We start from the raw sequence: 24096 nt of genomic DNA on the forward strand, positions 1-24096 counted from the left end.
CTCCAGTGTTCTTGCCTAGAAAATCCCATGGACAGAGGAGCCTGATAGGCTACAGTCCATGGGGTTGCAAAGAGTCGGACACGACTGAGCGACTTTACTCAAGCCCACTGGGGGCTTCCCGGTGGCTCACTGGTAAAGAATCTGCCTGTCAATGCAGGAGACACGAGAGTCACGGGTTCAGTCCCTGGGTCGGGAAGATCCCCTGGAGGAGGGGATGGCAACCCGCTCCAGTGTTCTTATCTGGGAAAATCCCATGGACAGAGGAGCCTGGCGGGCTCCGTCCGTGGGGTCGCAAAGAGTCGGACATGACTGAGCACACACGCGGCCATTAGCCTTTATCTCCCAGCTGTGTCATTTCCAGCTGTGTCATTTTTTTCTATTGGTTTCATTTATTCTAATCTGCTGGTGGGAGAGGGTCACATGGAAGACACAGAGAAATGTTTCGTTTTGTTGTCCTGAGACCCAGCAGAGAGCTGTTGACCTGCTCTACTTCGGGAAAAGCCGTCGGGAGCCCCTGGAGAAGGGGTGGAGTCTCTGTCCCTGGGTCCAGCACGCCCCTCCTGCCCCAGGGACACGGCATCTCCGCCCCGGTGGCTTAGCCACATAAAGCCACTCTCCGCTGTACTGGCAGGTGCGGCCACCTGTGTTACAGGTGAACCTGCGGAGGGTCTGTGTGTGTTCCCTAAATGAGGCCCCTGACCTCCGATGAATTACCGGCCCTGTGCTTTCCTGGCTCTTCCCCAGCCCTGCCGCCCTCACAGGTGGGTTCGCTGGTCCACCTTCCGATACCGAATAGAGACCTCTTGCCCTGTGGGCGTCCAGCGAGGGGAGTTCAGCGAGTCCACCCTGGGGCTGGCCCCACCTTGTACCCTGGTTCCAAGAACGGGGACTTCTTAGGACTTTCCTGGTGGTCCAGTGGCTGAGACTCTGCGCTCCCAGTGCAGGGTACTGGGTTTGATCCCTGGCCAGGGAATGAGATCCCGCCTGCAGGCCCCTACTGAGACCCAGTGTAGCCCAAATAAATAAATTAAAAAAAGAAAACTCGGACTTCTTCCCTTTGGCCACGCCTCTGAGTCAGCCCACGTCTGGCACCCATGTCTCTGCCCCAAGTCCTGTCCTGCTCGTCCTGCTTGGCCTTGTGCCTGGCCTCTGGCCAACCTTCCATGGCTGTGCCGCAGCCTGTCACCCCTACGATGTCCAGGGTCGCACTGACTCTGCACCCTGGGGGCTCAACGCCGCTGCTGTGTGCGGACATCGAAGTCAAAGCCACCGCCACCGCACCCCCCCCCCCGCCCCCCGCTTATTTTAAATGAAGCGACTCATTTGAGACACCACTTGTCCTTTTTTTCTTTCAATTAATGTTGCTGGCCGCGCTTTCTCTGGCTGCGGCGGGCAGGGCGCACTCTCCACTGCGAGGGCAGGCTCCTCACTGCGCGGCCCCTCTCTCTGCAGAACGCAGGCTCTAGGCTCTCGGGCTTCAGTGGTTGCCGCTTGCAGGCCCGAGAGCACCGGTTCGGGCGCTGGGCGCGTAGGCTTAGCTGCTCCGCGGCCTGTGCAATCTTCCCGGACCGGGGATCGAACCCGTGTGCCCTGCGCTGGCAGACAGACCCCTGTCCACTGTGCCGCCAGGGAAGTCTCCGCCTCTTGTTCCCGCTCTGCCAGGCCATGTGTGTGGAAGGCGCTCAAGCGTCCAGGAGAGCGGGACGGGCAATACCATAGACTCCTTCTGGACGGCAGGGCGTTCCTAGAGTATCTGAGAACTGCTCCTTTCTTCCAAGCTTACCAAAAAAATACAGATTATCTGTTTTTGCCCAAGTAATCAGTAAATGTTACTAGGAGAAATATCTAAAGCAAAATGAAACTGGCAACAGTTAACAGTGAACATAATAAAACGTCACAGATGAGAAACTCATGGATGTACATTTGTTTGTAATTTTGAAAAGTACAACAATTTAACTGGGAACAATTAGGTGTAATAGAAAAACCCACAGAAAATAGAACCAGCAGAAGGAAACATCCACATTTAAAATTGGTTTTTTCCTCAATATCATTTTCACAGAAATATAACAAACAATCCTAATATTTATATGGAATTACATATGACCTCAAAGAGCCAAAGCAATCTTGAGAAAGATGATATTTAATACATTACAAATACTGAGCCATTATGTCATACACCTGAAAGTAATATCATGTATGTCAATTATACCTCAATTTAAAAAATAAAAATTGATGTTTTTTAAATCAGAGGAATCAATCTTGGAACAATCGGGATATGGAGATTTTGACCCAGGAAATTGCTGTTGGATAATTGGAGTAAAAAAGAAAACTCAGATTATCACAAGGCTTGACTGAGAGCATTCATACAGACAAAGATAACTGAAGATCCATATTTTTTGGTAAAATTTTTAGTAGGAAAAAATCATGTTGAAAGAAAAATTTTAATAGAAAAAAACAAGGTAATATTTAACTGCACAGAATGGAAAAATTGTTGAGGGATTAAAGTGGTTTATGGTATAATTCACTGAGAAAAACACTTTCTCAATGAAATTTCTTCAGTGTTGGTAAAATTCAGATTAAAATATATGTGTGTGCTCAGTTATGTCTGACTCTTTGCGACCCCATGACTGTAGCCCTGCCAGGCTCCTCTGTCCATGGGATTCTCCAGGCAAGAATATTGGAGTGGGTTGCCAATTCCTCCTCCAGGGGATCTTCTGGACTCAGGGATAGAACCCGAGTCTCTTGTGTCTCCTGCATTGTCAGGGAAATTCTTTTACCGTTGCACCACCTGGGAAGCCCAGATTAAAATATACATATACTTAAAGACAAATATACATATACTTAAAAACAAAAAATGTTTTTAAGGGGAAAGCATCAACTGGATCAATTAGAATCTTTAAAAATGAGCATGGAGGGGGGCAAAGGAGACACGGTGGCTTGAGGCCAGTTTAGACTGGATCCTGGTACAGAAAAAAAAAAAGGATGGTGGTGGAAAAATTGGTCATTGGTGAAATCGAAATAAGTCGAGTTCAGTGGATAGAAATGTTGGTTTTTTAGATTTGGCAAAGGTATCACAGTAATGTTACATTTTTACATCAAGGAAAACTAGTTGAAGCGCTAGAGGAATTTTCTGTATTATCTCTGCAACTCTTCTGTAAGTCTCAAATTCCTCCCCAGATGCGGTGGGGTCAAGAGGGCCTGGACCAGAGGGAAAAACCACGCAAACCTACTGCTTCTCCCCCGTGAGCCCTGCCGTGCAGTCCCCAGAGGAGCCCCGTCCTTGCGCCAAACTGACTTCATTCCGGGTCCTTGCACCTGATTCCGTGGCCTCCCTGGTGCCTCAGTGGTGAAGAATCCTCCTGCAATGCGGGAGATGCGGTTCGATCCCTGGGTCAGAAAGAGCCCCTGGAGAAGGGGATGGCAGCCCAGTGTTGTTGCCTGGGAAATCCCACGCACAGAGGAGCCTGGAGGGCCAGAGTCCATGGGGTCACAAAGAGTCAGAACTTAGCGACTGAACAGCAGCGACAAGCCGCGGCCACGCCCGCCCTCAGCGCCCGCGAGTGCACGGCCAGCCTCTGCCCCTCCCGACAGCACCGTCCCGGGCCCAGACAGCCTGCTGCCGCTCGTCCTGGCGCCCGCTCCCTTGGACCTCCCAGTGTGTGGACCCGGTGCTCCAACCCGGTGCTCAGTGAAGTTATCTGAGGCATTTAACAGTTCCTGCTGCTGGTTCACCGCTCCCAGAGGTCCTGATTTAAGTCGTCTAGGGCATGGCTGGGCTCCTGGATGCTAAAAGCCTCCCCAGGTGACTCCAATGTGTAGCCAAGCTTGAGAACCCCTGGGATCACCTCACTAAATCCTATGGGTCCTTGAAAAATCTGGTGACGCCCTCACTTAATTACAGCAGCCCTTGTCTGTCCTCCAGACCCTGGAGGTCAAGCATGCTCCTTCCAACACAGACGCCTGCATATATACATCGCACGTATTCTGTTTCACATGTGTTAGTTAGCACCCTGCAGGCAAAAGTGTTTTGTGCAAATCTGTGTCTCCACTGTCTTCCTTGGTGGCTCAGATGGCAAAGAATCTGGCTGCAATGCAGGAGACCCAGGTTCCATCCCTGGGTTGGGAAGATCCCCTGGAGGAGGAAAAGGCAACCCACTCCAGGATTCTTGCCTGGAGAATCCCATGGACAGAGGAGCCTGGCGGGCTACAGTCCACGGGGTCGCGGAGTCGAACTCGACTAAATGGCTACAGTCTTTTTCACTTGCGTCTCCACCACCGGGAGTCTGAGGACAGCCTTGGGAGTCATCCTGAGAGTGAGGGATAGCGGCGGGTTTCTCTTCTGGAAGCAGATGGCCCTGACCGTCCGGAGGGACTTCACTGTTGGGTGGGGCCCGGCCTCACTGGGGAGCAGCCCCCCGTGCCTTCTGGGCGACCCTTGTCTCCGACGGAGCTGCTCAGCCCTCTGATCACCTCCTGTCACAGCGGAGACTTTCGGGGGCCCCCTGAATGCAGCTTGGGCAGAGCCCCCTCTCTCACCTGCCCTTAAAGCCCAAATCAGATCACAGTCCCTGGGCTCTCACTCAGCCAGTGCCCACACCAGCCTCCAGGGGAACTGTGCCTTTGAGATGTTTGATCTGGGCTGCGATCTGGTCCTGTCCCGGCCTCTGAGTGTCCGCTCCCCAAAGACGGGGGGAGTTCGGGGAGTTTTTCTTGACTCCTTAGGGTTTTAATCACAGCAGTCGATGGAGTCTCCCTGAGACTGACCGACTCAGGCTCTGAAAGGTGACCGCTGGGGACCTGAGCCCACGCTCCTCGCATGATGCTGGGGACCTGAGCCCACGCTCCTCGCATGATGCTGGGGACCTGAGCCCACGCTCCTCGCATGATGCTGGGGAGCCCGCCCCCTGCTGCTGCAGTTTGGGCTCCACTGGGAACTGCATCACCCCCATGGTGCTGGCTTGGAACTCATGGTTCCTTGTGAAAATCTGGGGTTTACAAAGACATCAGGCCCACGCCTTCTGCCTGAAGAGACCACAAGTGGTGGTGAACGTCTGAGCGGTTTGTAAACTCCCCAGGTGGTTCAAACCTGCAGTCCTGATCTGATGTTGGGATTAGCTGACCTTTTCCGTAAAGGGCCAGTGAATAAGTATTTCAGTCTATGTGGCCCCCGGGGCTCACCTTCTCCACTGTGGTGTGAAAGCCGCTGCGTGAATGAACGCGTGTGTGCTTGGCTATGTGCTAGTAACACCTCATTTGTGAAAATAGTCTGCAGGTGTATGTAGCTCTCAGGTCCTAGTTGGTCCACCCCCAGTAGAACTACCTGGAGAGCTACAAAATTGTCTTCTCCCCCAGAGCCAATTAAATCACATTCTCCATGGGTGGTCCTCAGTTCAGTTCACTTCAGTTGCTCAGTCGTGTCCGACTCTTTGAAACCCCATGAATCGCAGCATACCAGGCCTCCCTGTCCATCACCAACATCCGGAGTTTACTCAAACCCATGTCCATTGAGTCCGGTGATGTCATCCAACCATCTCGTCCTCTGTAGTCACCTTCTTCTCCCGCCTTCAATCTTTCCCAGCATCAGGGTCTTTTCCAATGAGTCAGCTTTTCATATCCGGTGGCCAAAGTATTGGAGTTTCAACTTCAGCATCAGTCCTTCCAATGAACACCCAGGACTGATTTCCTTTAGGATGGACTGGATGGATCTCCTTGCAGTCCAAGGGATTCTCGAGAGTCTTCTCCAACACCACAGTTCAAAAGCATCAATTCTTCAGCACTCAGCTTTCTCTATGGTCCAATTCTCACGTCCATACATGACTACTGGAAAAACCATAGCTTTGACTAGATGGACCTTTGTAGGCAAAATAATGTCTCTGCTTTTTAACCTGCTGTCTAGGTTGGTCATAACTTTTCTTCCAAGGAGCAAGTGTCTTTTAATTTCATGGCTGCAGTCACCATCTGCAGTGATTTTGGAGCCCAGAAAAATAGTCTGTCACTGTTTCCCCTGTTTCCCCATCTATTTGCCATGAAGTAATGGAACTGGATGCCATGATCTTAGTTTTCTGAATGTTGAGCTTTAAGCCAACTTTTTTACTCTCCTCTTTCACTTTCATCAACAGGCTCTTTAGTTCTTCTTCACATTCTGCCATATGGGCGATATCATCTGCATATCTGAGGTTATTGATATTTCTCCTGGCAATCTTGATTCCAGCTTGTGCTTCATCCAGCCCAGCATTTCTCATGATGTACTCTGCATATAAGTTAAATAAGCAGGGTGACAATGTACAGCCTTGACGTACTCCTTTTCCTATTTGGAACCAGTCTGTTGTTCCATGTCCAGTTCTAACTGTTGCTTCCTGACCTGCATACAGATTTCTCAGGAGGCAGGTCATATGGTCTGGTATTCCCATCTCTAAGAATTTCCCACAGTTTATTGTGATCCACACACAAAGGCTTTGGCATAGTCAATAAAGCAGAAATAGATGTTTTTCTGGAAATTTCTTGCTTTTTTGATAATCCCTCAGATGTTGGCAATTTGATCTCTGGTTCCTCTGCCTTTTCTAAAGCCAGCTTGAACATCTGGAAGTTCATGGTTCACATACTGTTGAAGCCTGGCTTGGAGAATTTTGAGCATTACTTTACTAGTGTGTGATATGAGTACAATTGTGTGGTAGTTTGAGCATTCTTTGGCATTGGGCTGGGTGGTCCCCAGCTGCTGGTATTCAGGAAAACCTCTTCAGCTGAGTTTTCAATCCTCCAAGGTCAAGAACCACAGCTGTTATGCACTACCATCACACACATCATCCTCAAAGTCTTCTCTGAGATGATGTTTAGTGTGCTGCGGAGAATTTTTTGTTTCTCTGTTTGCTTGATTTTTAAAATTTATTTAAATGAAAGGATTCCAAGCATATTGTTCTCTGCCTGCCTCTCCCTGGACCACAATTTTTTAATGTGTTAACTGCACTACATAGGTGCAGTCAAATGTATAAATCTTGTGTCCACCTTGATGAGTTTTTACATTTATTGATTGCAGTCTTCTTCACAGATATGACAGTCTTGTAACCACCAGTCAAATCAAAGTATAACACACTCAAAGAAGGCCTGTCCCCCTTCCCAGTCAATAGCCTGCTGAGGTTTTTTGAAGCCTGCTCTGAAATCTGTATTCTCTAGGAACAGGTGTCACTAAGGCCCCAAGTATTTGGCACTTGCTTTGCCCAAATATCTTCTGGCTGTTACAGGGGTGAAAGCAAGCCTGGGGTGTGCCTGGCACTTTCAACTGCATACCTCGTTGCCACGGCACACAGCGCCCTTGGGGGACAAGGTCCGAGGGCCTTCTTGCCCCTCGATCACCAGGAAACAGGTGGCACGCACTTGCGTGGACTCTGCTGGGAAGGCAGCAAGCAAATGAGCGGACAGCTCGTTCCAGCGCAGCGGCAGCTCAAGCTCCGTGTTCGCGTGGTCCCTGGTTTCTCCCGTCCCAGGGGAGCTGAGCACGGCCGGCCGGGGGATCGCTGCGCCCGGGGACCCCGAGTGCAGGAGATCCCTCGTCCAAGAGGAACTGCAAGCAAACGTGCTCAGCGTTTTTCCCACAAGGAGACATTAGTTTTATTTTTGTGTGTGTGATGAAATCGGCATAGCATAAAATTCACCTTTTTGAAGAAACAAGTTTTATTTATGCTGCGCTGGGTCTCTGCTGCTGCAGGCGGGCTTCCTCTAGTCATGGTGCGTGGGCTTCCGGCTGCAATGCTTTCTCTGGCTGCAGGGTCCCGGCTGTAGGGACTTCAGTAGTTGTGGCCTGCGGCAGGCGGCATCTTCCCAGACCTGGGATCAAACCCATGCCCCTGCGTTGGCCGGTGGACTCTTCAGCACTAGACCACCAGGGGAGTCCCTCAAATTTGCCGTTTTTAAAGTGTTCAGTTCACGGTCCTTTAATACGTTCACCACATTCATGCCACCAATACCTGTATCTAGTCCTGGAACATTGTCATCACCCTGGAGAACAACTCCACACCCTTTAAGAGCCACCCTCGTTCCGCCGCACCCCTCAGCTCCTGGCGACCACCCGTCTGCTTGCTGCCTCTGTGAATTTAACCAGGACAGCTCGTATAAAGACAGTCATTTGACATTATGGCCTTTGGGGTCCAGCTTCTTTGATTGAACATAACGTTTTAGTGGTTCATCCACACTGGCATATATCAGTGCTTCATACTTGATGGACATTTGGGTTGTTAACCACCTTTTCGCTATTCTACATAGTGCTGCTATAAACATTTGTATATACGTATTTGATTATTGGTTTTCAGTGTTTAAGGTGTAAATCGAGGAGTGGAATTGCTGGCTCACCTGATAATTCTATGTTTGATATTATGAAGAACCTCCATGCTGTTTTACACACCAGCTGCAACATTTTATATCCCACAAGAAATGTACAAGTGTTCCGGTTTCTCCATATCTTCACCAACACTTGTTATTTTTCGTTTTATTAACGGTCATCCTGCTTGCTTGCTTGCTTGCTTGCTTGCTTGCTTGCTCACTCAGTTGTGTCTGACTCTTTGCAACCCCATGGACTGCAGCATGCCAGGCTTCCCCGTCCTTCACTATCTCCCAGAGTTTGCTCACACTTAATGTCCATTAATGTCACACTTAACACCATCCAACCATGTCATCCTCTGTCATCCCCTTCTCCTCCCACCTTCACTCTTTCCCAGCATCAGGGTCTTTTCCAATGAGTCAGTTCTTCACATCAGGTGGCCAAAGTATTGGAGTTTCAGCTTCAGCATCAGTCCTTCCAACGAGTTTTCAGGGTTCATTTCCTTTAAGGTCAACTGGTTTGATTTCCTTGTGTCCAAAGGACTCTCAAGAGTCTTCTCTAGCACAATTCAAAAGCATCAATTCTTCAGCACTCAGCATTCTTTATGGTCCAACTCTCAACGTCCATCCACGACCACTGGAAAAACCATAGCTTTGACTATATGGATCTTTGTCAGCAAAGTGATGTCTCTGCTTTTTAATACACTGTCTAGGTTTATCATAGCTTTTCTTCCAAGGAGCAAGCGTCTTTTAATTTCATGACTGCAGTCACTGTCTGCACTGATTTTGCAGCCCAAGAAAATAAAGATATTCTAGATACAGGACCCTAATCACTAGGCACTTATCATCTATATTATTTGCAAATATTTTCTCCTACTTTGCATATTGTCCTTCGATAATGTCCTCTGATGCACCAAAGTTTTAAATTCTGGTGGACTTCAATATACCTAATTTTTTCTTATGATTTTGGTGTCATACCTAAGGCACCATTGCTAAATCGTAGAATGCAAGCAAATCTGCTCCATGCCTCAGAGCAGTTTTGGAAACATCCTTGAACAGAACTGCTAATACCCTTTGCTCAGAAGATAGGCAGAAAGGTTAGAATTCTCTCCCAATAGGCCAACATGCAAAGACTGAGATGAGAGACAGAGCTGAAAAAAAGAGTCTTTGTACAAGTTTAGGGACTGGGTCCAGTCATCCTAGAGCAGAAGATTGCTTTCCCGTGGTCTGGTCATATGAGCCAGTCCCCCTTTTCAGCTTATACTGGCTTGACCTGGGAGATAATTTTTTGAATTTCCCATAATCATAAGACTTAAAAATGGTTTTAATTTTTTACTGAATGAGTTATCCTTCCATTACTGGAAGTACATAATTGATCAAACCCATGGGTTGCCCAGGTGTCTCAGTGGTAAAGAATCCTCCTGTTAATGCAGGAGATACAAGAGACCTGAGTTTGATCCCTGGGTCAAGAATATCCTCTGGAGTAGGAAATGGCAACCCACTCCAGTATTTTTGCCTGGAAAATTCCATGGACAGAGGAGCCTTGGTGGGCGATAGTCTATGGAGTCGCAGAGAGTCAGACAAGAATGAGCACACACACACAAGAATATGTAACAAATTTGAATAAATAAGAAACACAGAAAGTAAAGTTTTACTGAAAATACGTTTCTAAGTGAGGTGAGTGCAGCTGTCTAATTTTTCCTAGTTAATGTTATTCATTTATTTGGCTGCACCAGGTCTTAGCTGCAACATATGGGATCTAGTTCCCTGACCAGGGATGGAACCTGGGCCCCCTGCATTGGGAGCTCAGAGTCTTAACCCCTGGGCCAGCAAGGAAGCCCCGTGTCCTAGTTAATTTATCACTGAATAAATGTTACTTGTTGCTAGAAAGAATACAGCCTAGAGTAAATTCTATCTTATTTTTCATTTAGGCTTCCCTGGTGGTTCACTGGTAAAGAACCTGCCTGGCAATGCAGCAGATGTGGGTTCAATCCCTGGTCAGGAAGGTCCCCTGGAGAAGGAACTAGCAACCCACTCCAGTATTGTTGCCTGGGAAATCCTATGGACAAAGGAGCCTGGCGGGCTGCAGTCTACGGGGTCGCAAAGAGTCGGACACGACTGAGCGACTAACACACCAACACATTATTATGGAAGAAGGAGAGGATGAATTTAGAAGGAAAGTCTAAATTTAGAAGGAAATTTAGAAGGAAACCCTGGCTTCAAGTTGTTCAAGGGAGAGAGGGCGGTGGCATTAGCCACACGGAGAAGCGGATGGATGGGGAGGCATTCAGTTCTTCAGCAACGGGGTCTGAAGGGCTGCCCTGAGAGCGCAGGGGAGGCGGGGTCGGCCCGGATCTCTGGCTTCACTGGGTGGGGGGCTGTGAGGCAGGGGAGGCGGGGTCGGCCCGGATCTCTGGCTTCACTGAGTGGGGGGCTGTGAGGCTCCCCACCTAAGGGTGGGGTGGGCACCCGGATCTCTGGCTTCACTGAGTGGGGGGCTGTGAGGCTCCCCGCCTAAGGGTGGCGCAGGTGCCTCATGGGAATTCCAGGTTTATGGAAACACTGATCTCATCGGCAGGTTTCTGTTAGCTTAATTCAGGAGAGTGTTTTGTGAACGGGATGAAGCTGCTGAGACGACCCTTGGTGGCTTCCTCCCCGCGCCCCTCTTTCAGCTCCGTGGCTTCCTTAGGATGTTTCACACCCACGAGAGCGAGCCAGCCCGGACGTCGTCATACCAGAGCCGTGTCATTAGCGGGGTGGCATTCGGGCGCCTGTGTGCATTGTAATGAGACAGCTGGATCTCCGGCAAAATGGTTCGGGCGGGTCCTGTTGGTGTTGTTTGTTGTTGACTGTTTTATACGAACTCTTTTTCAACTTCCCCCCATGATAAATGTAGTCTACACTCGTTAGAGAAAAAAGTCAGAAACTCCAGAGAAGCAGAAGGGAGGAGGAGATTACACATAACCCCACCAGCTAACTTTCTGCCTTTATCATTAGTACCTGGTTGGATTTTCTTTTAACCTTATCTCGATGCATTTTTCCATTTTTTAAAAAAAATTGTAATGAGTATAGTTGATTCACTATACTCACAACAAAAAAAAAATGTGTTTATGCATTTTTAACTTTAGATATTCTGCATCTTTTTCTTAAGTAAACACCATAATACAAATATTTTTCATCATTTTGATAGCTTCACAAATAGTCTGTGTTGGAGCATGTACCATTTTCTATTTACCCTCTTTCACTGGGCATTTAGGTTGTTACTGGTTTTTCACTACCTGTAATGCTGTGAGTACTAGCAAAGTTCTCTCTGCGTTTAGCATCTGTTCCTCAGAAGTAACAGAATATGATGTTCACCAGTTGGCCCAAGGCATTCAGTAAATAGCGAAATAAAAAGGCTGTCACCGGGGGAGAACACCATTAGAATTAATTTTTAAATCGCAGCTGAGCTGATGGAAGACAAAGTGTGCGCATATTTGCCCCGTGACATTCTGTTCTTTCCGCGCACACCCAATAGACCCTTCCACCGAAATCAAAGCCACGCAGGCTGGGGAGGGGCCCTAGTCCAGGGGCCCCCAAGCTCCAGGCCACGGATTGGCGCCTCCCGTCAGACCAGCGGCAGCGTTAGACTAGAAACGAAGTGCACAGTACGTGTAACATGCACGAATCACCCTGACACCATCCCCCTGCCCAGGGCATGCGGAAATTGTCTTTCAGGTGACTGGTCCCTGGTGCCAAAAAGGCAGGGGGCCACCGTCTTGTAGCTCTCCCCTCACAGGGGTTTCTCCATTGCACGTTCTCCCAGCAGTCGCAGGTGACGGCATTTACAGGGGAGGACGTGCCCAGTGACTTCGCCAGGATCACAGAGCAGTGGTGGAGAGGGACAGCGTCTCAAGCTGCCCTGGCTCGCAGCCGCCCGTTTGGACTCACTGAGCCGCCACGGTATTCACAACCGCGGAGAAGCTCCGGGAGAAACAGGTGAGAAGGCCACCCGCCTAAGAGCTTGTACTTGTCACGGGAGATCAGAGGCCCTAATGATGCTGTGACGCTGTCAAAGTGCTGCACTCAATATGCCAGCAAATCTGGAAAACTCAGCAGTGGCCACAGGACTGGAAAAGGTCAGTTTTCATTCCAATCACAAAGAAAGGCAATGCCAAAGAATGCTCAAACTACTGCACAATTGCACTCATCTCACACTCTAGTAAAGTAATGCTCAAAATTCTCCAAGCCAGGCTTCAGCAATATGTGAACCGTGAACTTCCAGATGTTCAAGCTGGTTTTAGAAAAGGCAGAGGAGCCAGAGATCAAATTGCCAACATCCGTTGGATCATTGGAAAAGCAAGAGAGTTCCAGAAAAACATCTATTTCTGCTTTATTGACTATGCCAAAGCCTTTGACTGTGTGGATCACAATAAACTGTGGGAAATTCTGAAAGAATTTTCTGGGAATACCAGATCATCTGACCTGCCTCCTGAGAAATCTGCATGCAGGTCAGGAAGCAACAGTTAGAACTGGACATGGAACAACTGACTGGTTCCAAATCGGGAAAGGAGTACGTCAAGGCTGTAGATTGTCACCCTGCTTATTTAACTTATATGCAGTGTAAAAGTGAAAAGCATAAGTGAAAATCACTCAGTCGTCTCTGATAGTCCATGGAATTCTCCAGGCCAGAATACTGGAGTGGGTAGCCTTTCCCTTCTCCAGGGGATCTTCCCAACCCAGGGATTGAACCCAGGTCTGCTACATCACAGGCTGATTCTTTACTAGCTGAGCGACAGGAGTACATCATGCCAAATGCCAGGCTGGATGAAGCACAAGCTGGAATCAGGATTGCCAGGAGAAATATCAATAACCTCAGATATGCAGATGATACCACCCTTATGGCAGAAAGCAAAGAAGAACTAAAGAGCCTGTTGATGAAAGTGAAAGAGGAGAGTGAAAAAGTTGGCTTAAAACTCAACATTCAGAAAACTAATATCATGGCATCCGGTCCCATCACTTCATTGCAAATAGATGGGGAAACAATGGAAATGGTGACGAACTATTTTTTGGGCTCCAAAGTCACTGCAGATGGTGACTGCAGCCATGAAATTAAAAGACACTTGCTCCTTGGAAGAAAAGCTATAACCAACCTAGACAGCATATTAAAAAGCAGAGACATTACTTTGCCAACAAAGGTCCATCTAGTCAAGGCTATGGTTTTTCCAGTGGTCATGTATAGACGTGAGAGTTGGACTATGAAGAAAGCTGAGCGCCGAAGAATTGATGCTTTTGAACTGTGGTGTTAGGAGAAGACTCTTGAGAGTCCCTTGGACTGCAAGGAGATCTAACCAGTCCATCCTAAAGGAAATCAGTCCTGGGTGTTCATTGGAAGGACTGACGTTGAAGCTGAAACTCCAATACTTTGGCCACCTGATGCAAATAACTGACTCATTTGAAAAGACCCTGATGCTGGGAAAGATTGAAGGCGGGAGGAGAAGGTGACTACAGAGGATGAGATGGTTGGATGGCATCACCAACTCAATGGACGTGAGTTTGAGTAAACTCCGGGAGTTGGTGATGGGTAGGGAGGCCTGGCATGCTGCGGTTCATGGGGTCGCAAAGAGTCAGACACAACTGAGCAAGTGAACTGAATTGAACTGAGAGGCACCAAATGCTTCAAAGGATATATTCCTCTCCTTGGGCTGCCCTAACAAAGCACCTCAGACTTGGTAGCTTAAACAAGAGGAATTTACTTTCTTACAGTTCTGGAGGCTGGTTTCTTCCGAGATCTCTCTTCCTGGAGCGTGCAGACAGCTGTGTCCCCCACGTCCACACACTCTTCCCTCGCTGTATCTGCTGTGTCCGCATCTTCTATTAGGACACCTGGCATTCTAGATTAGGGCCCTACCCTTACCTTCACTTAATTAGCTCATTTTGACCTCGTTTTAACTTAATTTCCTTATTGAGTTACTAAGTTCCTATATTTCCTGCCTCCAAATCTTCCCACTTCCTGAGATACTGGGGGTGAGGATTTCAACATATGGATTGGATTGGGGGCGCGGCTCAGGCCGTCACAGAAGGTCACAGAATCTGAAATCTGGCTAATTCCGAATCAGTGCATCTCCACCTCAGCAGGGCTTCGACATCACCTGGGGAGTTTTTTTTAACAAGTAACTATGCCTCCCCCAACCCCCAGCCCCGGATAGTCTCCCTTGACTGATCTGTGGAGCATTCGGCAAAGGTGTTTCCTGAAAGCTCCTAGTGATTTGAATGTGCTCCCAGGACTGGGAGCCTTGTTGAGCTGAGATACCAGACAGAAACTGTTTTCGTCTTCCTAAAGCTGTCCTTCTTTCTGTCCCGCCAGCACCTAGCTTTATACAGCATAGACGACCTTCCGACTGACAAAGTATCAGAGCTGAGTGCACGCTCAGCTTTCTCTTTCATTCATTAAAGGAGACAGTCGTCCTGTGACTGCCCAGACACTATGCTGATGTGAGTCGCTGAGTAACGACGCCCAAAGATGTTCACACCCTGCTCCCTGGAACCGTGAATAGGGAGATTATTCTGGATTATCTGCCTGGGCTCTGAGTAATCATAGGGCGCTTAAAAACAGAGAACACTTCCTGGCAAACGTCAGAGAAAGGTGACTAAGAAGAGCAGGAGAGATTGAAAGCACGAGAGGGCCTCCATCTACCACTGACCATGGAAAGGGGGACACTCTCCCGGGGACTGGGGGCCAGAGCACCTGGGCAACTGGTGGCTGGGAATGGCCTTCAGCTCTCAGCCCGCCGGGAGATGGGTGCTCAGCTCTGTAACCTCAGGTCGCTGAATTCTGACAACAGCTGACCAAGCTAGGGAGAAGCATTCACCCCAGCAGCTCCAGAGAGAGAGGTAAGGAACTGCAGACTTGTTTAGTTTTATTATTATTTGAATCGGAGGATAATTGCCTTACAGTGTTGCGTTGCTTTCTGCCAACAGTCCCGAGCCTCCGTCCCCCATCCCATCCCCGCTTTTAGGTCATGGAGGGCCAGCTCTCATTTTTAGCTTGGTGAGGTCAAGTCAGACCTCTGGCCTCTAAATCTGTGAGATGATGAATTTGTGTTGTTCAGAGCCGCTGAATTTGTGGTAACTTGTTATAGCAGCAGTACAAAATGAACAGAGCCTAAAAGGGAAAAATAAGATAATAGCACATTCTCCCTGCTGTCACGGACGCAGCAGCTCAGATCTGCCGATCGGCGGCCGCCACCGTCTGTGACTCGCGGAGCAGTCCCAGTCGCCTCCTGCCTGTCCGTGAGGCCCTTCACGAGTGGCAGGTTGGCCTGACTCAGGCTCCACGCCAGTGACTGCTTCTGGCCCGAGTCTCATAGTGAGACTTCGTACGTGCCCGGTGGGCATGGAGCCTGTTTCCTCCAGGGCTTCCCCTGTGGCTCAGAGGTCACCAACCCGCCTGCCAAGGCAGGAGACTCGGGTTCGCTCGCTGTATCAGGAACAGCCCCTGGAGGAGGAAGTGGCACCCACCGGTATTCTTGCCTGGAGAATCCCTTGGATAAAGGAGCCCGGCGGGCTAAAATCCACGGGCTGCAAAAGAGCTGGGCACGACAGAGCATCTAAACAACCATTTCCTTCGGCCCTCGCCTCCCGGCAGGAGCTGCGCTGGCCCTCAAAGCCCTGGAGGAGACGTCTACATTTGTAGTTATCCTGTTTGTGGGCTGCTCACCCCGGAGTGTGGGTCTTGACCACACTGCATCCACCCTTCCTACCCGATTCATTGCGGTTCCTTCTTTCGTTTTAGAAGCTCTCTTTTTATAGACTTTGGGTCATTCTCACTGACAATCGGGGCTTCCCTGGTAGCTCAGTGGGAGAGAACCTGCCTGCAATTCAGGAGACACAGGTCTGATCCCTGTGTTGAGAAAATCCCCTGGAGGAGGAAATGGCAACCCACTCCAGCATTCTTGCCTGGAGAATCCCATGGACAGAGGAGCCTGGCGGGCTACAGTCCTCGGGGTCACAAAGAGTTGGTTACGACCAGTGATGCAGCATCAGTAGCATTAACAATCGCCAAGTAAATGGCTGTAATTTGGTACGTCCATGGGAGGAGATAAGCTCAGGGTCTTCCTACTCTGCCATCCTGGGCACTCTTCCCAAATTCTGCACTTGAAAATTTTTTTTTTTTTTTTTTTTTACCATGGAACACAGCTTGTGGGATCTTAGTTCCTTGACCAGGATTGAACCTGGGCCCTCAGCAGTGAGAGCAGGGTCTTAACCTCTGCACTGCCAGGGAAGTCCCAGTTCCGCACTTTTTTGGTGGAAGTTTCCCATAAAACGAGAATGAAAACCAGATGGATGGAAAAGGGAAGTTTTTGTGGCTAATGTATAGGAACGTATGTTAGGACTGATCACAGGAAAGATTGATCATATAGAAAGGGTAGACTTTAATAAAGAAATAATGGAATAGTAGCTCCTCAGACTTCAGAGGAGTACCTATCCTCTCCTACCATCAGCACACAAATCTTCTTAATTTTAGGATGAAAGCTCACAGTGAAATCATATGCTCCAAGTAAGGAAATGTTCAAAATTTTAAAAAGAAGATGACGAAAATCCCACAACAATGGGAGTGTGTCAAGGGACACAGGAGCCAACTGAAAGAGCTCCAAGTGGCCAAAGCTGGGACAATCTGAGGAATAAAATAAAATAGTGTTGGATCATAACCCAAGTAGAAAGTAACTATCCATGAGTCTATACTAACATAAGGAAACGCTTTAATGACTTGAGCGGAGACAAGCCTCCCTGAAGGTCAGATGGTTTGCGTAGATGCTGCACCCTCGGGGATGTGCGTGGGGCGCCTTCCCACACTCGTGTGTGTGCACAGAGACCTCCCCACGAGCGCCGGGCGGAGAAGCCTGTCAGACTCCCCACAGCCAGTGAGCAAGGTTTTACTGCCATCTGTGATGAGGCATGTGGGTAAAGGGTTTCCTTGACGTGATGTGCTGAGCAGAGCACTTCGCTTCTGTGGTCTTCCTCCCCAGGGATGTGATATTAGACAGATCACCTCAGTCTAACCATGAGAAGCTGCAGGAGGGCATGGCAGCCCACTCCAGTATTCTTGCCTGGAGAATCCCAAGGACGGAGGAGGCTGGTGGGCTACAGTCCACGGGGTCACAAAGGGTCAGACACGACTGAGCGACTCACACACACACACACAACCACGAGAAAGCATCAGACAAGTCCCAACTGAGGGCGATCTACAAAATACCTGACCAATACCTCAAGACTCTCAGGGTCACCCAAAACTTTCTGTCTAAGCAAGTGTCACAGACCAGGGCCATCTACCAAGACCTGATGGCTAAATATAATATGGTATATTAGATGGAATCCTGTAATGACAAAAGGACATGAGATAAAAACAAAGGAAGTCTGAATAAGGAAGGGACTTGATAACGATGCATCAATATTGCTTATTAATGGTAACAAATACCATACTCATGTTGCTCTGTATTTGGCTTCCCTGGTGGCTGAGCAATAGAGAATCTGTCTGCCAGTGCAGGAGACGCGGGTTGGATTCCTGGGTCGGGAGGATCCCCGGGAGAAGGAAATGGCAACGGCTCCAGTATTCTGGCCTGGAGATGCCCAGGGACAGAGGAGCCTGGCGGGCTACAGTCTGTGGGGTTGTGAAGTGTTGTTTAGTGACTAAACAGCAACAATTGCTAGTCACGGTAACAAATACACCATACTCATAGAAACCGTTAATAACAGGGGAGACTGGGTGTCAGGCATAGGCCGCTCTCTACTTCTTTTAGCAATTTGTTTGTGAGTCTAAAACTATTCTTAAATAAAACTTAATTTTTTTTTTAACTGACCACAGCACATGGCATGTGGGATAGACCCCTCACCAGGGATTGAACCCATGTCCTCTGCAGTGGAAGCACAGTCTTAATCACTGGACCACCGGGGAAGTCTCCAAACTTAATTTTTTTAAGTGAAAAACATTATGTGTACCTTACAAATGTTTCTGTCACCAAACCACGTATGTTCTGTAGAGTAAGAACCTTTCTGCATGTCCCGAGGGGAAGGGCGCAGTCTGCGTGTGGCTCTGGGCATGGCCCTAAAGGAGGTGGAGGAGAGGGGCGCTTATTTTGCAGGTGGTTTGAAAGTAAAAGCACTCACCATGCTTTTTTTTGTACACTACTTCCTCTGCTTCACATACAACTCACTCATCATAGTTTATTAAAGCTATTAGATGTTCCAAAAGTATGTTTCATCTCACAAAGTACATTCTGTGACCATTTTGAGTATACTTTTGGGAAATAAGGAAAAATATGTATCATGAAAAACAGATGGAGCTTTGGTACTTGCCTGGGTTGAAGACAAACCTGCTTTGACCCTGGGCCTCTGGGAGCCCAGCTTGAACTCGTACCACTTAGAAGAGCTTTCCACATTAGGACAGGGAGGGAGTCAGTAAATCCATCTGCACATGGACATAAAAATGGGTGCTTTACCCTCCGGTCCATCAGAGGGAGAACAGGAATTGTGTATCTCATCCTAAATGATGAAGTCGACGGTGCAAGCATTTAAGGACCCTGAGAGGTGGTTAAGTTCTCTATCTTCAAATGAAGCTAATTTATTCATTCAGGGAAAGAGTGACAGTTTTCCAAGCAGCAATTTATTTCCAGTCCCAGGGAAGATTCAACTGGTAGTAAGAGAAAAAAAAAGGTTATGGCAAGAGTAGTAATAATGCTCAGTTGTGTCCAACTGTTTGTGATCCCATGGACCCCATGGGCCTCTGGGAGCTCAGCTCAAACTCATGCTCCAACTTAATGTTTAATACACACAGAAGCATGTGTGTAACACAAATAGAACGTACAAATCATTCTAATAAGGTGGACACCCATGAACCACCCCCTGCTCTGAAAACTGGGGGTGCTACCTATGTCATTGCATCTCCCCCTCTGTCCCCACCTCCCCTCCCTAAGAAGCGACCATTACCCCAAAGTATGTGGTTATCAGCCCCCCAGTGTTTAAAAGTTATACTTTCATCACATAAGTATATAGCCATATAGTATATATTGTGTCATTTTCGGCTTTGAGGTTGACAAAAGATGAATAATATGAATGTAGTCAACTGCAACCTTCTCCTGCTGCTGCTGCTAAGTCACCTCAGTCGTGTCCAACTCTGTGCGACCCATAGACCGCAGCCCACCAGGCTCCCCTGTTCCTGGGATTCTCCAGGCAAGAACACTGGAGTGGGTTGCCATTTCCTTCTCCAGCGCATGAAAGTGAAAAGTGAAAGTGAAGTTGCTCAGTCGTAGCGACCCCATGGACTGCAGCCTACCAGGCTCCGCTGTCCATGGGATTTTCCAGGCAAGAGTACTGGAGTGGGGTGCCATTGCCTTCTCCGGCAACCTTCTTCTAAGCTGCCATATTATGTTCCTAAGATTCATGTATATTGTGTGGAACCTTTAACTGTAGTTCATTTATTTTGGTGTCTTCATAGTATACTGTTATATGAATATTCCAGTTTACTTCTCCATTCTTCTGACTTGGGGCATTTGAGGTTTTGTGCCATTATGATCAGTGGCCCAGGGAACATTCTTGGTGATGTCTCCTGGGCATCTTTATATGAGCCTTCACTAGCGTAGTGGTTCTGACATGAGCGTGCATCAGAATTCTCTGGAGGACTTGTTAGAACACAGACTGCTGGGCCCCATGCCCGGAGTTTCTGATTCAGTGGGCCCGGGTGGCTCCAGAGGTTTTGCATTTGTCATGAGTTGGCAGGTGGTGCAGCTGCTGGTGGTCTGGGCCCACACTCTGGGAACCACTGTCCTGGGAGAAGCGCCGAGGGGAGGGATGGCCGGGTTGCTGGGGATGCACCTGTTACAAGGTAAGGCCCAGTTGTTTTCCTGTGCAGCTGGACCATTTTGTTTTCTCCTGACAGTGTGGAAAAGTTCCATTGAGCCATATTTTCACTCATCCTTAGTTTTATTTGTATTCTTTCTCTATGTTCAATGTGACTGACCCTGTAGGAAAGGGATAGGATTCACACATGGAGACTAGTATGTTTTACACTTTTCAAAAATTGAAGTCTAGTTGATTTACAATATTGTGTTAGTTTCAAGCATACAGCAAAGTGATTCAGTTATACATATATATTTTTTCAGATTTTTTTCCATTATAGGTTATCATAAGGTATTGAATGTTGTTCCTTGTTGCTCATCTTTTTTGCACATAGTAGTGTGTATCTCTTAATCCCAAACTCCTAATTTATCCCCTCCCTTTCTTTTTTTGGTATCCATAAGTTTGTTTTCTGTGTATGAGAGTCTGTTTTTGTTTGTATATAGATTCTTTGCATTATTTTTTAGATTCCACATGTGTGTGATATCATCTAATACTTTTGTCTTTGTCTGATTTCCTTCACTAAGTCTAATATTCTCTAGGTCCATCCATGTTACTGTAAGTGGCATTATTTTTTTTTTTTTTTTTTTATGGTGAGAAGTATGGGCTTCCCAGGTGGTGCTAGTACTAAAGAATCCACCTGCCAATGCAGGAGACTTGAAAGACATGGGTTCGATCCCTGAGTCAGGAAGATCCCCTGGAGGAGTGCATGGCAACCCATCCAGTATTCTTGCCTGGAAAACCCCATGGACAGAGGAGCCTGGCAGGCTATGGTCCACAGGGTTACAAAGAGCTGGATACTACTGAAGCGACTTAGCACACAGAGGTGTGTGTGTGTGTGTATACAATGTGTGTATAAAATGGATACACATGCACACACACTACATCTCCTTTATCCATTCATCTTTTGATGGACACTTAGGTTGCTTTCATATCTTGGCTACTGTGTTCTATACTTTTTAAAAAGAGACCTTCACTGATTGTGTTTCATTGAGCTTAAGCAAAATAATGAACTCTAATACGTTTTCCTGTGAAAGTAGATAGTGAAGTAAAGGGAAGTAAACAGCGAACAATTCACAAAACTTTAAAAGAACATCCTTTACCAGTGTTGGGGAGTTTGGATGGCTGTCATTTAGGTTCTTTTCAAGTAGCTGTAACAAAAAACTGGCGCAGGTCCTCACACTCTAAGCCGTGCCACCTGCAGAGACCCCATAGTTCTCCACAGAAATGAACGCAGTCAAATTTATATTTGTTCTCTCATCAAGCATACAATGTTGTTGTTTAACCACAAGCTACCTCTTTTTGAGAAGATGAAGACTCAGGAGGGATGTGGTTGAAATCTCATGATATTGTGAGAAGATGATCTTGGACTGATGTATCGCCTGCCAGAACTGGAAGAAGATAGAGAAGGACATTGAAAATAAATAAGAGGAAACTGCCAGGATGTTGAAGTATTAACTCGCTCACAAGATGGCGAAGCCTAAGGTGGAAGATAAGAGTATCAGCTTCCACCCACCAGACCTGAGCTTGAATTTTCACTCCTCTAGCCCACCTGTGGTGTGAGAACGGGCCCAAAGGTCTTGCTGTGTCCTGGGCCTCAGTAATTAGTCCCCAGTGCCTCACAGGGCTGTGGAGGGTCACAGGAAGCAACGCACACCACACCACACACACAGCAGGGCACTCAGTCAGCGTTCTGTGTCCTCTTTTTCTTTGGGACAGGTTTTATGAGAAGAGTAACGGTTGCCATTTTTATGTTAGTTCACCGTTTGCAAAGCCCTTTCCCAATCGAATTCTCATGGCGCCCAAGAGGATGCTCTTCCCATCATCCCCAGCGGCCGCGCCTCTGAAGCATTCACCGCTGAAATGGCGTTCACCTGTGCCTTCCGGGCGCCATTTTGAACTTTGGACAGCAATGCGCACGCGCAGTGGCTCCGCGTTGTTACCTGTGCCGGGGTTTGACGGGATCATTCTCGAACTGGCAGGTGTATAAGCTGATCCCCTCTCTGGCTCTGCAAAGAGACGTCAGCGTTGAGGCCTTCCTCTGCGCCAGACACTAGGCAGCTTCTTCTCTTCTAAACCTCATAAGACGTCTTGATTCAAGGCAGGTTCAATTATTACTCTTCTTTGATACAGGAGCAAACAGTCATAGATCTTAGCATAAAACATTATGCTAATTGAAAGAAGCCAGTCACCCAAGACCAAGTATTGTGATTTTTTTCTGAACTGTCCAGAAAAGGCAGATAAATGGAGGCAGAAAGTAGGTTAGTGGTTTCTGGGAGCTAAGGGGATTGGAGGGAAATGAGGAATGACTGCTAGTGGGTATGGGGGTTCTTTCTAGAATGATGAGAGTGTTCCAAAATCGGGTGTGCAGAGGATGGACAACTCTGTGAGTGTCCTACACTGTAAGTGAACTGTACTCTTTAAACAGGGGCGTATCATGGTGTGTGAGTTGTAGCTCAATAATACTGATTTTTTAAAGTCTTACCTAAAACAAAAACAGGGACGTCCCTGGTGGTCCAGTGGGTTAAGACTTTGCCTTACTGTGCAGGGTATGAGGGTTTGATTCCTGCTCAGGGAAATGAGATTCCACATGCCTCATGGCCAAAAAACCAAAACATACACCACGACCAATATTGTAATAGATTCAATAAATACTTTTTTTTTTAATGGTCCACATTAAAAAAAAAACTCTAATAATAATAATAAAGCAGGCCCAGAACAGTTAGGGAACTTGACCAAGATGATAAGTGCTAGCAGGTGACAGGGCAGGATTGAAACCAGGCAGATTGAGTTCCAAGAACACACGTGAGGGTACTGGGTTCCTCTCTCCCCATCTGTCTGCCTGAAAGCTCTGGCTGCTCCTTTAAGGCTCATTTCAACACTTCCTCTTTCGAAAGGTTTCCTGTGTCTCGGGGCAGACTCGGTGCTCCCTCTCTTGGGCCCCCACTGTCCCGGGAAAACCTCCTCTAGCGCACTTTCCAGAGTCTTGTAAGGCGGGCTGTCTGTTTACCTCCTCAGCACAAGCACACTTATGTCTAGAAAGAAGAGAGTGGGTAATTTCCATCATATAAATCCAGGGCCTCACTCCTCTCTGGCACCAGTTACATATGTCCAGTTCTGCTGCTGTGGCTGAAATCATGGGCCAAGGGCTAGGCCCTTCCATAAAGCATCCTCCAGCACCGGCATCAAAGAAGACTCCCAAGCAAAATGACCGCACGTGAGATACCTTTGTGTATGCCGTTGAGTGTGATGGGCTTGACTGATGCCGTCTTCCCACTAAGGAGGCCCAGGTGGCCAGTCTAACCTCCGTGCAGGCTGCTGAGCATCGCTTCCTTTTCTGTGATTGCAAATTGAGCCCTCAGTCCAGACAGTCTTCATTTAAAAAAAAAATATTGGAGTATAGTTGCTTTACAATGTTGTGTTAATTTCTGCTGTAAAAAGCAGCAAGATGAATGAGCTATAGGTCTGTATGCATCTCCTCTTTTTGGATTCCCTCCCTGTTTGGGTCACCACAGGGCACTGAGCTCCCTGTGCCGCAGCAGGTTCTCATTAGTGATCCACGTTATACCTAGTCGGGTATCTATATGGCAATCCCTGTCTCCCAGTTCATTCCACCCCCCGCTTTGTGTCCATACATTTGTTCTTTATGTCTGTGTTTCTATTTCTGCTTTGCAGATAGCCCATCTGTATCATTTTCCTAGATTCCACACATAAGCAATATTATATGATATTTGTTTTTCTGGCTTACTTCACTCTGTATGACAATCTCTAAGTCTCTGCAGTTGGCACTGTTTCCTTCCTTTTAATGGCTGAATAATATTCCCCCATACATATGTACCACAACTTCTTTATCTATTCCTCTGTTGATGGACATTTAGGTTGCTTCCATATTCTGGCTCTTGTATATACTGCTGC

At 47.7% G+C, this 24096-nt stretch overlaps 1 protein-coding gene and 1 long non-coding RNA gene across 2 annotated transcripts in view; one reads left to right on the top strand and one right to left on the bottom strand.

The window, feature by feature from the left end:
* Positions 1 to 24096, top strand: part of KCNK13 (potassium two pore domain channel subfamily K member 13) — a 108261-nt gene that overhangs the window by 41662 nt on the left and 42503 nt on the right. The gene's annotated exons all lie outside the window — the stretch shown is intronic.
* On the bottom strand, positions 18398 to 22086 carry LOC110152989 (uncharacterized). Its single transcript, XR_002318527.2, has 3 exons — positions 21734 to 22086; positions 21285 to 21572; positions 18398 to 18979 (listed from the first exon to the last, which is right to left on the bottom strand). It is a non-coding gene; the product is annotated as an uncharacterized lncRNA (long non-coding RNA).

This window comes from Odocoileus virginianus, chromosome 6 (assembly GCF_023699985.2).
Source record: "Odocoileus virginianus isolate 20LAN1187 ecotype Illinois chromosome 6, Ovbor_1.2, whole genome shotgun sequence".
NCBI classification, from domain to species: domain Eukaryota; kingdom Metazoa; phylum Chordata; class Mammalia; order Artiodactyla; family Cervidae; genus Odocoileus; species Odocoileus virginianus.